We start from the raw sequence: 16,925 nt of genomic DNA, 5'->3' as shown, positions 1-16,925 counted from the left end.
AAGGAATTTCTTATGAAAGCATATCATGATTGTAAGAAGATCAACATGATTCTAACTATAGAAATGAAAATACCATTCATTAAATGTAATTGCTAATTGATATTGCATGAAAGGAAGAGGATAGTCTAATTGCAAAAGTAAACCATGCTACTATATTTGCATACTCAATCAAATATACTACTTGTGGGAATCATTTAGCTATTGGTGACTTTCTTAAGAATGAGGAATTCAGCCTTCAACACAAATATATGTAAAAATAAATGCCAAGTATAATTCTACTTGTTGTCTTATGTTTGTAGTGAGGAAAGGATGGGATTGGGGTGGTATTAGAGTCTTCATTAATCATGATATCAAAGCTTGGGGGCCATTATTCAACTTCAGAGTGCAAGGGTCAAAGTTTGGAGCGAATCCAGCTGAAGAAAGCAACGTTACAGGGATGCTACAGGAAGTTCTACATGAGGTCTTTATTGCTACAAGAGGCCCTATTTTTCTACAGGAGGGGTTATGAGATCTCTTTGAGGACAAGAATGCTATCTTGAAGGTGAAGGAGGGTAGATCAAGGTGAGTGAAGGGTGTGTGAGCCCCTTAGCCAATCTTAGTACCCCTCAAAGGCCTATCTTGCACCAAAGTTAATGCCCATGGTGTCCTTCATTTTTCCTGGAAGAGTGATCTCAGTGGAAAAGTTTGGAAGCAATGTAAAGTGTCCACAAGAGATATGGAATGGTCTAGATGGATGTGGAAGAGTGGGCCCACCACTGCAACTCAACAACAATCCCTGCAGATCGGTCAAGTTCATGCATTCAATGATCAATATTGCAGCAAAATGAATCAAAGTGGAAAGGATGAGTTGATTTTTATTTCTTCCAGATCTAATCTATCCTACAACATGCATCTAATCTAATTTCCAAATCAATGTTTCTAACTCCTAAATTGCAGAAACCAAGCATGCAGAAGAATCTCAATCCAAAACTAAATAATTTCCAATAAATCATAAACAAAATGTTTTGGCTTGTTGTTGTACAGTCTTCCACCACACTTTCCATAGGAGAGGTGGCAACCCAACCTAAAACTACAATTTTGCAATATAATCCTACTTAAGCAATAAAATGACTTACATAAGAAAAGAACAAGAATAAAATACAAAAGAGGGACTAAAGCCTTTGGGTTGGGCCCAAACCCGAAGGTGTCATTCATCCAAAACTAACACAGATGGAGGCCAACAACAAACTTTCCATTAACAAAAAATAAGATTCACATACATAGCATGAAAGATGAAAATAAGAGTGTCAAACACTAGGCTCTCAATAACTATCTATCTCCCACAAAAGTTTGAATCCTAATGAGCCTTTAGGATAGTTTATTTATACAAAAGGTAGATGAGGGTAGCTCCCTTGAAGAGAGGAGTGATTCCCTCCAAAATCTCGATATTGGTGGATCTGGTTCCCTTGGATCTTCACATGCACTTGATTCCCTTGGCTGCTAGTGAATTTGAGTTGTTGGTGAGGAATCTTTGATCTTAAGCCGAGTTGGAGAGTTAAAGCAGTGGACAAGCCCCCTTATATTTTCTCTAGATGTATCCATTCAACTCCTACATAGTAAATATATCCAAAAATGCTTCTTTTGCCTCTATATTAATCACATTAGGCCATGAAATATGACAAGTGCCCTTTAGTCTTCTTACTTAGAATATTATGATTTGAAAATGAAAATTAATGTGAGAAAATGAGGGTTTTAAGGGCTGGAGGATAGCACAATGGGCCTCAAAATATACCTATTGATGAGACCCATTAAGAGTCATAAATCATAAGACTACAACTATCACGGATTTGCACTCAAGTGCATATCAGTTGTCTCAACACATATGTGTTAGTACAACCATCTGAAAACAAGATCATTCCTTCATGAATCTTATAGACACATACTCATATCATGCAATTAATTAAACATTCAAACAACTTGTACGAAAACACACCTCCTTTTCGTGGACGATGTACTAATGTTCCTAAATGGAGGGATAGGAGACCTCACCACCATCCATCACACCATAAATCTCTTTGAAACTGCTACAGGCATGATCATTAATAACTCTATGTCCTCCATAACTGTATCAAAATGCTCCCCCCATGAGATACACTTTTCTATATAAAGGTTCCCCTTCACCCTGACCCAGATAGATGGAGGCCTCTGATATCTGGGATACAGGTTGAAACTGCTCGGATATAAAATTGTGGACTAGATATGGTTGATCTCGAAGCTTGAGAAAAGACTCAATATATGGTATCATAAGAATCTCTCCAGAGCCAGAAGATTGGTGCTCATCAAAGCGGTTCTGGAGGCCACCCCTGTTTATTGGATGTCCCTCACATGGATCCCAAGAGGCATTCTCAACCAAATACAAAACCTCTGCTGCAGATTCCTGTGGAAAGGCAAACAAATAGGAAGGATATATGCATGGGCAAGATGGGATCTTCTGTCTATCCCTAAGAAATGGGGTGGCTGGGGTATAAATAAATTGGGGGATTTCTCCTCAACACTGGCGGCCAAGCTAGGGTGGCAATTAGTCACCACCAACAGTCTCTGGACCAAAATTGCAGTTGCTAAATATATTGCACCGCTAAGGCCGCTAGACTGGCTGAGACAAACAAGCTGGAACAAAACTGGGGTCTCAAATATATGGAAAGCGGTTCTGAACTCAATGTCTCTTATTCGGGACGACCTAACTTGGAGAATATCTGATGGGACATCCGTCCGAATAGGTCGTGACCCTTGGATAGGATGTGGGAATGCACACCAGCTACCTAAAGGCTTACTCTAGAACCTTAACGAGAAAAGAATTACACACATAGTGCACATTGTGGACCAGGAGAGATCAACCTTCCTACACCAAGCTTGGAATTCAACCCATAGCTTGCTCCTTCCTTTACAGTGGCACCAAGCTTGGAGTACTTACACTATAGCTCTCACTGAATCTCACATTCGATTAAGAGAAGGGGAGGATGAGATTACATGGGCCATTGCCAAAAATGGTCAGTACTCCCCAAAAGAGGGGTATCTACAACTGGCCAATCGACACAACCCTTAACACATAGATACATGGTGGAAAGGAATGTGGAAGCTCAAAGCACCCCCCGAACAAGATTACTCATGTGGTCCATACTGAAGAATAAGGTGTCGACGGGAGACAACTTGAACAGAAGAGGGCAATATGGACCTTACTGGTGTTGCCTCTGTAAGGACAGCACTGAATCTTTGGATCACCGCTTCCTATCCTATCCCGTCACAGTTGATCTTTGGAACTCCATTCTATCTCACACACTCTCATCCATCAATTGGAGGGGTCAGACCACCAAGGAGGTATGGGTAAATTGGTGGTCATCTGTATCATCACCCAAAGCTAGGAACCTCCCCTTACTCATTAGTTGGGAAATCTAGATAGCTAGGAACCACACCATCTTTCAAGACACCGCCCCCCACTGGCCATCCATCATAGCCATAATAATAGCCGACTACAGTTCACTACCTGAGGACGAGGCCGCCTCTCCACCCAGAACTATCATCCCCGAGTCCATTGATCACTCACAGCCCTGGGCATATTTTGATGGATCGGCACAAGAAACAGGATGTGGAGGTGGGGTTGTTCTATATATTTCAGATTCACATTTCTATCATATTCAAATGGGACTTGGAAATGGCACAAACAACTTTGTTGAACTCATCACTGCCAAATACCTCATACAATTTGCAATTGAAAAGGACTGTCATAATCTACAAGTTTTCGGTGACTCGAAAATTGTCTGCAACTGGATTAATAAAACATCAACATGTCATGCATTCACATTGCGACATATATTGGATGAGGTGCATAGATACATCACATATTTTGACAATTTTGCTTGTCACCATATCTACAGGGAATGGAACACACTCACTAACAAACTTTCCAAAACGGCAGCGATCAGGCCATGCAACATCTAGATGATCGAGGAGCAGCGGGGAGGAGAATAGTTCTAGTACTACCACCATCCATACATGGACCAGGCAAATCAGGCTCAACAGGAGCTTGAAATCATTTGATAATTGACTGTTTATTTTTGTTTATATTTACTATGCTTATACATAATCAGCATATGTTCTCAGGAGTACTCTCTGCATAGAGTAACAAATTTTGAAGTTTATTTATACAAAACTTTATTTAAAAGACTATCTCCCTGCGTGGAGTACATATTTTTGGTTCTTAAATTTTGGACTGGCACACAGCTACTAAATTTTTCATATGCTCATAGCATCTACAGCTTGTAATTTTCCTATCTTAATGAAAATTATGATTTTCCCAAGGGGAAAAAAACTTGTAAACATACCATGTTAGATAAAACACATAGACGACATAATCATACTCATACCTCAATGTATCTCAGGGGAGGCTACCACATATGCACAGTCAGTCCAGATTAGTATGACACAACATCAAAAATATATCGAATCATACCTAAATATAATAACCATAATCATCTTCATGGGCCAATCCAGATTAGCATGGTACATATAACATCAAGATCTTAAATACAATGACCATAATCATCATGTGTATGATTGCAATGCATATACAACAAGTTAACTACCATACATGACTATCTAGCACACGTGCATATGAGCGCACTTAACTAGCATCTACCATGCATGTAACTACAACAACAATAGATTGACATATATTTTTATATCTATAATGCATATAGTAACCATTAACCAACATACCTGCATGCCAAACATAAAAACCTATATGACAAGTTGTTGTTACTCTGAGGTTCGGTGTTGTAACCTCACTTTGATGATCTGCATCTCCTTCTCTATCTCGGAAGAAATGTCAGCCTAATAACATACTAACAGCATCATAAACTTCATAATGACCACCACGATGCATGCACAACCAACACTTAGACAACTAATATGCATGCATGACAAACACATTTTTCCCATCTAGTCCAAGTATTAAACCATGATCTGTTACCAATTTGTGGTATCAGATATCACCCAAAGAGAATGGAACCCACTCTTATACCAATCTGTAACCACCCCTTATCTATTCACTTTCATCGGCTTACCAGGGGTAAACATGAGCCGAGGGCTACTATGACATGACCCAACCTCCTAGATCACCTTAAGAAAATGGATTCGACAAACCAAGACTTTACGGACTTCCCTCTTAGGTGCTATAGGACCCAAAAGATCTAAACCACCCTTCTAGGTGGTCAAACCCTGATTTAAATTGCTTTTTCACTGATATGGACTCCCAAACGCTAGCATAACGCTGCTTGAATTCGATTGTAACCCTCTAATCACATGCATAACCCTGCAAGGGAGCAACTACAATATTTTCCACCCAATCCTGTGCTAGTGACCGCAAGATCTAAGCCAATATTTTAGGGCTAGTCTCCAGACCATTGCCCGGAAATTGATGAAACTTTCCATAACCATAAATGAAAAAATGACAAAGCCTCTAACACAAAACTTGATCAAGGACTTGACCTAACCAAGCCCAACCACAACAGACATTTTGTCAAACATATTGTGAACATGTAATCTACAGGTCATGAATACATATCTGAACATAAAGGTCTGATACTTATCTGAGAATCATCAAGAAGGCCTAATGCTCTCTCATAATAGCTACAATAACATCTATTAGGCCATGCATTCAATAACCATTCATTTACAAATCAAAACATATCAAGGGCCATAACTAGATCTTGTCATGAAATCATGCTTATAACCAACATATAACTAGAGTAATAACAATGATAGAACAACCATCAAAACCACATAATAACAAGTACATTTGATCATGAAATACAAGAGCAAAATAGGTCTTATTAACATATGCAAATCCAACCATGTCAGGGAATTCCATGTACCACCCGACCATAGATTGAGCTTAATTAAATCTTTGTTTCAACCAATCACCCATGTGCCATATTCCAAGCATGAAGGTGGAACTCACAACAAACCAACCAGGGCTTCCTCAGGCTTTACAGCGTATCCTGCCATAACAAACGAACTAGGGCTTCCTCAGGCTTTATTGTGTATCCCACCATTACCAGGTTAAGGGATTTTTAGGTCTGAAACCCTCATCTATACAAATAGGCTTTATTGCAATCATGCCATTACCAATCAAAGAATTCCTAGGCCAATCAATAAACACACACAACCAAGCTTTACTACAATCCCATCCAAAACTAGTCAAGGGATCACTAGGCCCTAACAAGCTTGGATGCTTCTAGATTTCTTCACCAATACCTTGAGGAATTTTCTTGTCTCCACCCTCAGGCTTTACTGCATATCCCACCATTACCGGTCAAGGGATTTCTAGAACCTTGGGAATTTTCCTAAGAGCACCTCACCTGGTTCCAAAATCATCCAACAATCCAAAGTTCAACCATATCATAGAACCCCATCACACAATGACTATCCGGAAATGGAAAGGCAAAGTTGAAAGCATTGTCACGTTTGGAAAAACGCATGCCAATGACATCAAGAGAACCAAATACACACATGCATGCCAAACCTAGCAAGGAAACCATACATGCAACTCAATACCTGCAAAGTAATTTTGTTGTAGCCGCTTGATCCAACTCTTCCTTGTTTGATCCTTACTTTCCTTTGCTTTCTTGCTCTTCATTTTCCTTTCTTTCTCCAATGCTAGAGTGCTCCAAGAATACTCTAAGTGTGCAAGAGTATGAGAGAGAGAGAGAATAGAAAGAGCTCCAACCCAAAATGGTAAAAAAGGTTAAACTGACAAAAAACCATGAAATGATCCTCATAAGCTTTTTTATCATTAAGGCCTCTATTTTCTTCAATTTCCACAAATTTTCCTTCAAATTCCTCCTCACATTTTCTCCTATTTTCCATTATTTCATAAATAAAATGTCAATTAATGTCTCTTTGCCTTTTCAATACCTTTGTCAATGACCTTTCACCTTGATTTTCTCCTCTTTTCCATTATTTCGTAAATACAATGTCAATTAATGCCTCTTTGCCTTTTCAATACCTTTGTCAGTTTTCCCTCACCCATAATAAACCAAATGAACATCCACTAGGATGTTTTGCCCAACATTCAGCTTGGAATATGTGTCTCATGACCTTGGTCTTATTTTTGCCTTTACTAACTTTATTGCATGAATTTTTAACCATGAGTTGTTACACTTATTTTTTATTTACCTTAATTAAACTAATCTTATTATTTTCAACTATTTATAATTATTATAACATGGTTCTTTCTTTTTACATAATTTTATATATATATATATTATTTTTTTTTTTTATTAAAAAATCAAATTAAATTTATATTAATATATCAATTTCTATTAAAATTAACTATAAACATCATTTTTATTTAATATAATTATTATTAAACCCATGGAAACTTTTTATTTAATATAATTATTTTTAAGCCCATAAAAATGAGCTCAATTGGAAATCACTACGCAATAAAGTATTATGTAAAACATACCATTCAAAATTCAAATCCCTATAAAACAAATCAACAAATACATATTTATATTAAAAAATAAACCAAATATTATAAATTTAACATAAAATTGTCAATCAACTTGATTTCAAACCTAGACGTATATTTTTCAATAAATATATTGAAACCTATATTTTTCAATCAACTTGATTGCAAACATAAACCTATAACCCCTACAGAGAGAATCATCCACAATAAATATTGCATATATAATTGAATAATATAGTATTGTAATATTTTTATGACACATGCTATAATAGTCCAAAACTTATCATTGCAGAAATGCTTAAATGATCTCCAAAATAACGTAGTAGAAAGTTGTGCAACAATTAATAGCATGTTTACACCGTAAGAGTGCTTGCCCTCACATTTAGTATCAAATTTTACAAATTTATTGAAACCCAAAACTAAGTGTGCATACATGGATTTAAATAGTAAGTATACTGAGTTAGATTAAATTGTGCATTGTTGTAATGATGCGGGCTGTTCTAATATTTAGATGTTAAAGATGTTTTGGCTTCTTAATTGTTGTAAAATTTAAGTTTAATTAGAAAAGTATCTTTAATTATAATTAAAATATAATAAAAAAATAAATTATAGAAATTAATTAAATTATAATTTTTTTTTTTAATTATTACTATTAAAAACAAATAACAAGATTCTTAGGGCCTGGAGTATGCCCTAAAACTGCTTCTGCTTGGCTAAGAGCTCGTCTTCCTCGGACGTAAGGAAACAGGTTAACGGTCCAAGACCCAGAGGCATCTGGCAGGAGTGAAAGCCTGCTCCCTTACGGACCACCAGCGGGTTATTTCAGGTGGCGTGGTTTTCCTTGATAACAGTGATGTGTCAACTGACATTTACGGATAGCAGCCAGAGATGGTTGTCCTCACTGTTGGTTTGACAAACTGAGTTTGATAGGTTTTTCCACCTTTTGAAAAAAATAAAATAAATAACAAGATTCTTAACTATGGAGATTTACTTATATTTTTGTCATGAAGATTATTAACTTATAAATAAGTTTTGTTACACTACCATGGTTTATTAATGGCATATGCCCCGAACAAATATAACTCATGTTGGTATCACATTTTATTTTTTATTTATAAGTTTAATTAAACTGGAAGAAAGAGCATAATTACTTTTTAAGATAAATCTCAACCTTTGATTTGGGACTATTACTAATAAGAATATTCTAAAATATTATATGCAAGTTAAATTCCTACCATTCACCTATTAATTACTGATAATTAAATTAAAATTCTAGAATCCCTATTGATAATTAATATGTGGATTGTAGGGATTTGACTTCCATGGAATATTTTAGAATATTCTTATTGATAATTAAATTAAAATTTTGGAAGACCTATTCATAATTAATATATGGGGTGTAGACTTTTATAGAATATTTTAAAATATTCCATGGAAATTATTGATAATTAAATTAAAATTTGGAAGTTCTATTGATAATTAATAGAGTAATAGACAAAACAACATTTTTTTATCCTATCAATTTTGTCAGAAGTTTGAGTTGTTTAATTTATGCATTCAAAACTTATTTTAAACAACAAGAAATCACAAAAGATGTCATTTTGTCTATTAATTGGACCCTACACAATTAATATGTGGATAGTAGAGTTTTAACCTCCATGGGATATTTTAGAATATTGTTAGTCGTATTCAAAAAAAAAAAATGAACTTTATATAAAAATTACTCCTTTCAATTAAATTGATTAATTAAAAAAAATGTCATATGAACATTAGTTATGACTTTTTGGACATGCACTATTAATAAGTCATGGTATTGGCCCATGGTATTATAAGAAAGTCTATTTATACATTAAGAAACTCTCTAGTAAAGTGGGGGTGAATTTCCATTGTTAATAATCTTGTTACATGTATATATGTTTAACTCATGTGAGATGTATATGTGGTATGTGTTTTGACACATATTGACATTACCAACCATTTAATTCATTAATAGTTAGAACAAAGGGTCTTTAGTAATAATCAAGATAGAGGGTTGAAAGTTATCTCAAAGGTAGTTATGCCATGTTTTCTTTTCAATTTAATTAAAAAAAAATATGTCTATAAAATGAGTTATAGTTTTTTTTGGGTATGGGGTATTGATAATCCCTGGTATCCCATAGTAATGTAACGAAGTTTATTTATATGTTAAGAATCTCCATAATCAATTGAGAGTGAATCTACATGGTTAAAAATATTGTTATATGTTAAGAATCTCCATAATCAATTGAGAGTGAATCTACATGGTTAAAAATATTGTTAGGTGTTTTTTTTAAGTTGTCTTTAGTGAGCCTTTTTGGACTTTCTGTGATGGAATCTGGCAAAAAAATTTGAGGTGAAATTTTGATTTGTGTTATTTCAATAAATTAGTGTCGGATGTTAGAGAAATTAGACCAAAAAAACCCACCATAAAAACTTCCAAAATATCACAAAAGTAACACAAACATTCGCTGACCAACAAACTACACCCTTAAAAACTATAATATAATAATAATTTTAAAAATAAAATTATAATTTAATTAATTTCATATTTAAACTGATATCTATCAATATTTTCCAACCGTTTAATTTATATAATTATATTAATATAATTTTAACTTAAATAATTAAGTTACTTAATTAAGGCTCCACCTTCTTGGTTTTATTACACGATCACTTTCATTACACACACATCTAAGATTTCTTTGAACGAGATGAAATAATTTTTGAGTAACTGGTTGACAATGGCTTTGTTTTGCATGGAGGATCATGTTTGGTGCATGCATCACATATATTGTATACCAAATATAAAGTAATGCACAATCTCCATAGTGATTACAATATTGAAGTTTAAATAATAGTGATTACAATATTGAGTTATTGAGTCATAAATAATTTAGAGTGTTCTTAATCGCCGATGGGATCTCTAATTTATTCCTCATTGTTATCATGTCTGTCAATATAATATTGATGCTAAAATCTATTTAGACTTTGAAACTATAAATGCACATACTCTTCCCTCCTTGAGATAAGGAACTATTTAGATTTTAAAATTATAAATACACTAACTACCTTCACCATATAGTCATTACATCCCTTTTCATATATATATTATTGAACTAAAAACTAAATAATATTAGGAAATTACCAATCATAATATTATTTTTTATACTAATTTTTTTATTTAAAATTTTATTTTATATATATTAAAAATTTTCAAATAAAAAAGAAAATCAATTAAATAAACAAAATTTGAGAAAACTAAGTTATTATTTTTCGTTGACTTTTTTTTAGAATTGAGATTGATGGTTTCTGTGAAATTTTTTTTATTATTTTATTTTGTTGGTAAATATATTTTTAGTGTTTATATTTAAAAAAAAAATCAAGTATTTTTTTACATTTGTATTATTTTTAGCAGAATACTAATTATTAAGTTTTTGATGATCAAACAAATTTCTAAAAGATAATTGTTGGATATGTGTTATATTCTTTACACCACTATCTATATATGATTAATTGTGTTGGATGCAAAAATGAGAGGTCATTGGGGGCAATAGCCCTTGTATGGAGGGATACAAGGATCCATTGAGTGAAAAACATCCATAGGTTTTTATTGAAAGATTTTCATTGTGTTGAATGCAAATATGAGGGGTCATTGGGGAGATAGCCCTTGTATGGAGGGATAAAAGGATCCATTTAGTGAAAATCATCCATAGGTTTTTATTGAAAGAGTGATTTTTTTTATTGCAGTTTTTTCCTTCTGGTAATTTCATTTTATGGTCCATGGTAATGTAAATTTGGTTAAAGAACTATGGTTGTATTCCAATCCAAGGTTGTTAAGGTTGTATTTTAACATTGTAAAGATATAATATATTATAAAAAAAATAATTCCAAGGTAAAATATCTATGTTAAGTGTGTGTGCAATTGCATCTTTTTTGTTTTTACTAAGAACCCCTTTGCTACAATTAATTGTACATAGTTAAATCAAACATATGGTATATGAGTAGTTTGGCTTCAAGGGGATGCCTTTGTGGGTAAAGGTTTTGAGCATGTGAAAACCTTGTTACATTGAGAGATCTATGGTATTGATTGTTTTGGTGAAAGGAAACGCGAATCAATTCAAAGATAGAGATTGATAAGTTCAATGGGTAGAGTTTTGAGCTGTGGAAGTTCAAAGTAGAAGATCTTTTGGTGAATTTGACCAATAATATACTCATTCTTGCTAATGTGCATAAACTACATACTCAATTTGTATCCTTAACACTCTACTTCACCTAAACAAAGCACTGACCTAAATACAATTAAGTATTGCACTTGCTTGTGTCTCTTTATGATCCGACTAACTAAATCCTCATTAGTGACTAGCCAATAGTTCAACCCAACATTCTTTAATAAAAAATTTAAGGGTGGTTCACGAACATTGCGTGGCCGCTACATTCACGGGAAAATTCATGGGAAAATCCAGGCAAATCAACCCGAAGGGATTCACGGGAAAATCCAAGCAGATCAACCCATTCACGGAAAATCCAGGCAAATCAACCCGAAGGGATTCACGGGAAAATCCAAGCAGATCAACCCGAAGGGATCTACTCGTTGGCCAAACAAGCAGGGCCTAACCCCAAGGGCATCGAGGAGATTTGACCCCGTGACCTCCCAACAACGAGGTACTTAGCAACGTGAACTCGACCAACTAAACTAACCCTTGAGGCTACCATTCTTTAATAAATTAGCTAAACAACTCTAATAATTAAATTATCTCATTTTCAGAACTTCATCTTTATTATCACCATTTTTTAATAAATTAACTAAACAACTCTAATATTATCTCAGTGAAGTAGCTCAGTATCACTACTTCACCTCTACTTCACCTTTGTTATCAAATGTGAACTTTCAACTTCCTATAATATATTGTTGGATAACAATATAGAATGTATTGTTTTGTTGTGTGACACATTATGAACAAAATTGTGCACACTCTCACTCCATAAGTGTGACATTCTCACTCAAGACCACCCACCCTTCATGCACTTGTTTTTCACTATCATGTGCTTCTTTCCTTTGTGATACGTGGCATCATGCAGAACTCTTTTTGAGCACACGTAGTATAATCTATTCTCCGAATAATGACACGTGGCATTACCATCGAGGATCTTGTAGTGTCCTTTGAGACTCTGCCATCGACGCCAATATCAATCAAAATTCACAAAGTTATCCAGAATCTGAAACCACCACCAGTTCTCTGCAAGAGATTATGCAGTACGTGTCGAATTCAAACCCATAGAACTCAAATCCAGCTCCCTCCTCTGTAACAAAATCATACCATCAATCCTCTTTTAACTAACCAGCCATTTCAGCCCCTCACTCTGCAATTTCATTTCCCCATTCTTTGCAAAAATTCTCCCATGCCAATGCAAATGTCGGGCGGGGCGGTTCCCATAGGCGACGCGGTCGAACCTCGGGAGCCTCAAAAGACTCGGTCTCTTTTGGGCACTCTGAGCTTCACGCAGCTCTACGTCTTGGTCCTCATCGTGGTCTTCTCCGCGAGCGGCCTGGTGTGCCTGGAGGACGTGGCCTTCGTCCTGCTTTCCTCTGTCTACATCTTCATAGTCTCCAAGGTGGCCTTCCCCGACACATCGGCGACGTCGCGAGTTCGAGCTTTCGGCAAGACCCGGCTGTTCACACTGTACGTGGGGACCGGGGGCGTGGTTGGGCTCTTGCTTCCGCTCGCGTACATCTTCGGCGGCTTCGTGGAGGGCGACAAAAAGGGTGTGGAGGCTGCGGCCCCGCATGTGTTTTTGCTCTCGTGCCAGGTCTTCCTGGAGGGTTTGTCTTACGCACTGGAGTTCTCTCTCCCAGGCAGGGCAATGGTGCCGGTTTTCTACAACGCCAAGCGGATCTTCACCATTCTGGACTGGCTCAGGGCTGATTTCTGGAAACAGACGGCGGATCTGGATTTGCCCTCTTCTTCCTCCTCCTCGGCCGCTGTTCTGTGGCTTCGCTTCGGCCAGGCGCTGGCGGTGGCCAATCTTGTGTTCTGGTCCTTCAATCTCTTCTGCTTTCTCATCCCCGTGTATCTGCCCAAGGCCTTCAGGATTTATCATCAGAAAAAGACCACCGACGCCATTCCCAAGGAAGAATAGAATAGCAGAGGAATTGGCTTCGGCTCCCTTGGTGTATTTGATCGCTTCCGGGTTTCGAACCATTGACCTCTGTACAGTTTTATCTGCCGAATAATAGGCCTCGATTTCGAAATATTACACCTCGGTACAGTTTTCTCCAATACGTGTAGATGTTTTCATTCGTTTTAATGTGTATGGGATCTATATCTAAAGAATAAAATTGTTATATCTTTCAAATTTTCTGTTTCTGTGAGATGGTCACTGGAAGAATTGTTATATCTTTCAAATTTTCTTTTTCTGTGAGATGGTCACTGGAAGAATTTACTTGTGCTCTGTAACTACCGTATATTCAGCCCTTAATCATAATTTGGGCTTTAAGCATAAGTTGGGTCTGAATTTCCAACCAGCACATGAGCGTTCCATCCAATAAAACTACAATGACGACTTCAATCCCCATCTGTTCGCGGGCATACTCCAGCATCTGTTCCCAGGCTTATCCATTCTATTTCTCTATCGTAACTATGCCATCAAAACATCCCTCTTCTTGTGATTGCTATCTTATCCCACTGTAAAAACGAAAATGGGGGCGCCGATCTCACAGGGAAGTGACATCAACAGTGAACCGGGGTGTTGCCAAGCTTTTTCATTGGCGGGTAGATTCACGATCGCGTTCACAATACGGCCCATCGCAACTCTCTAATTATTTTCCGAGTTATGAAATCTCTGCAAAATGGGGCAATATCAAGAATCACACTTTCTTTCCTTTCTCCGACACCTGACGGATGGAACTAAGGTATTTCCAAAGCAAATATCATGAGTATTAAGTATGTGATAGGGTTTGGAATTCAATTCAAATAGATGAGAAAACAAACTCTGCTCCTAACCACTTAAATTACGAACCCAAACTACATAGAGTTACAAATCCGGGACTAACCCAGAACTTCATACCACTTGAGTTACAAACCCAGGACCGAGACTCTATCAATGATAAAAGTTATAATTTACGAGTTTAAATTTTATTAAATGACTCCCTAAGAGTTCTTCGTGGCTGATTGTTGAGCGCCTTCCATTCTATATTTGGGGAAAAAGGAGAAACAAAGAGGCGTCCCAATATTTCAGAGGAACAGTAGGAGAAAACCTCCAACCCTCCATTTCGAAACTTGTAAGAAAAGGAGATCCCGAGAGGTTTTCTCTTAGGAGAAACAAAGAGGCGTCCCAATATTTCAGAGGAACAGTAGGAGAAAACCGCCAACCCTCCATTTCGAAACTTGTAAGAAAAGGAGATCCCGAGAGGTTTTCCCAAAAGAGAAAAAACAGTTAGCCCTTCATAGTCAGCTCTCCATCCCAACATATTGAGAAAAAAAAGGGTTTGGGAATGTTTACTCTGGAGAAAATGGGCATATAAAAGTACCAAAAACACTTAATTATCTTAACCGTAATCCCTAAACCTTATTAAAATCTATATGCCTCCATTGTAAACTCTCCATCCCAAAACTCTTTAACCGTAACCCCTCAGCCTTATTACAATCTATATGCCTCCATTGTCAACTCTCCATCCCAAGTCTTCATCCCAATATTTGGAGGCAAAAAGGGATTTTGTGAAGCTTTCTTTGGAAAAAATGGGCATATAAAAGTCCCCAAAACAGTTAAATATCTTCGACCTTATCACAATTTATCTCGCTGGCTGATAGGACAAGACGTGGAGTATAAAGGGCGCCTTGGTGGCCTCTGGTCCTGCCATCATCATGGCTACTCCGTTCAGAACGCCCACTTAGGAATTCTTGTCCTGCCATCATCATGGCTACTCCATTCAGGACGCCCACTTCGGAATTCTTGTCCGTCGATGAGGATGAGAGATGAATTACCTCGGAGGACTCTCACAACCATACGCTAAGCAAATAATTTTATAGATGTGATAGGAAAATATGTATTTTGCTATATACCAATTTAATATATTTGTTATATTATATTATTAAAATTATCAAAGTATATATAAAATAAAATAAACATAACATATCTCTTATAATTAGGGATGGAAATTGAAGAATCCTCCTCAAGCAAATAGGGCTAGTGGAAAGTGAAGATTGTCTATATTCTCATTATGCCAAACTCCACGTATGAATTCACTTGTCTCGTCGTAATTGTAGATTCATTCAATTAGGGCGGACATTACCCCGTAGTTAGGGAGGGGGTGAGGTGCATGCTGATAGGGCCAGCTAAGCATGGATGATAAGCGGTGCCGCTTATCTGAAGAACAAACTGCTGGTAACAATGGCCAAGAAGCAGCAATCAACAATGGTTGTGAGCTCGGGGATTCATGTCGTTTGAGGAACAGCCGATGTTGGTAGTGTTCTCCTTGCTGTGGCTGTCCCACAGACAAGAGAAAGAGAAACGCTTAAAGAGAATGGAAGACAAAATTGCTAATTATTGAATTATTATTATTATCACGTAAACTTGTAGTTTTTAAGATAAAGTTTCTATAGTTTTGAGTACAACTAAGAGGGAGGCCATTGTCACCTCACCAACCTCTTTCTTCACTTTAGGCCAGCGCTTCTTGGACTCAAGGGGGTTTCTCGCATTTATGGAGATAAAGTCTTAAAGCTCAATTGTAATTTGAGTATAACTAGGAGAGACACCACTATCACTTCACCAGCCTTTTTCTCTACTTCAGGCCAGCTTTTCTTCAACTCAAGGAAGCTTTCCTAAGATAATATTATTGGGATTTAGGGCTATGGACTTCAAAGTGATATTAGGGCTATGGACTTCAAAGTGATATGAAGAATAAATCCAGCAAAATGATGTTCTTTAAAGGATTAAGAAAGAATAATGATGAGAAGACCATAAACTAGTGCATTTTACTTGGGTATATGGGTCTACTAAGGCTCTCCATTTAAAAATTACACGTGGAACAAAAATGATAATTAACTCAGTCCTCTACATACCGTAATAGATCACCATGGTTGCTAAGTCAATAGGAAAAATCTTCACTAGAATTTTTCGAGTGTCCTTGAAAAAAGATCTATCAAATAAGGGAGAAGAGGGAACACCACTATCCCTACCACATTCACAATTTCACATTCATTCAAGAATTAATTCCACTAGGAAATGAAGAGACCAACCACTTTATCATCTCACACACAAATTGGGGGAACACCACTATCACTAGACAAGTATACCACATTTACAGTGATTTAAGAATAAATTCCACTAAGAAATGAAGAGACCATTTATCATAACACACAAACCTATTCCTTCGTTGAACATCCATTCATTGAGAAGC

General features: G+C 36.4%; 1 pseudogene; it reads left to right on the top strand.

Annotated features, from left to right (window-relative positions):
- Positions 1-12,762: 12,762 nt before the first annotated feature.
- LOC149148881 (uncharacterized) lies at positions 12,763-13,885 on the top strand (annotated as a pseudogene).
- Positions 13,886-16,925: the final 3,040 nt, after the last annotated feature.

The sequence above is a fragment of the Pinus tabuliformis genome, chromosome 9 (assembly GCF_031772625.1).
Source record: "Pinus tabuliformis cultivar Carrire ecotype Pingquan chromosome 9, CPIR1, whole genome shotgun sequence".
NCBI lineage: Eukaryota > Viridiplantae > Streptophyta > Pinopsida > Pinales > Pinaceae > Pinus > Pinus tabuliformis.
Note: the sequence above shows the minus strand (reverse complement) of the source record. Positions and strands in the feature narration are given on the sequence as shown.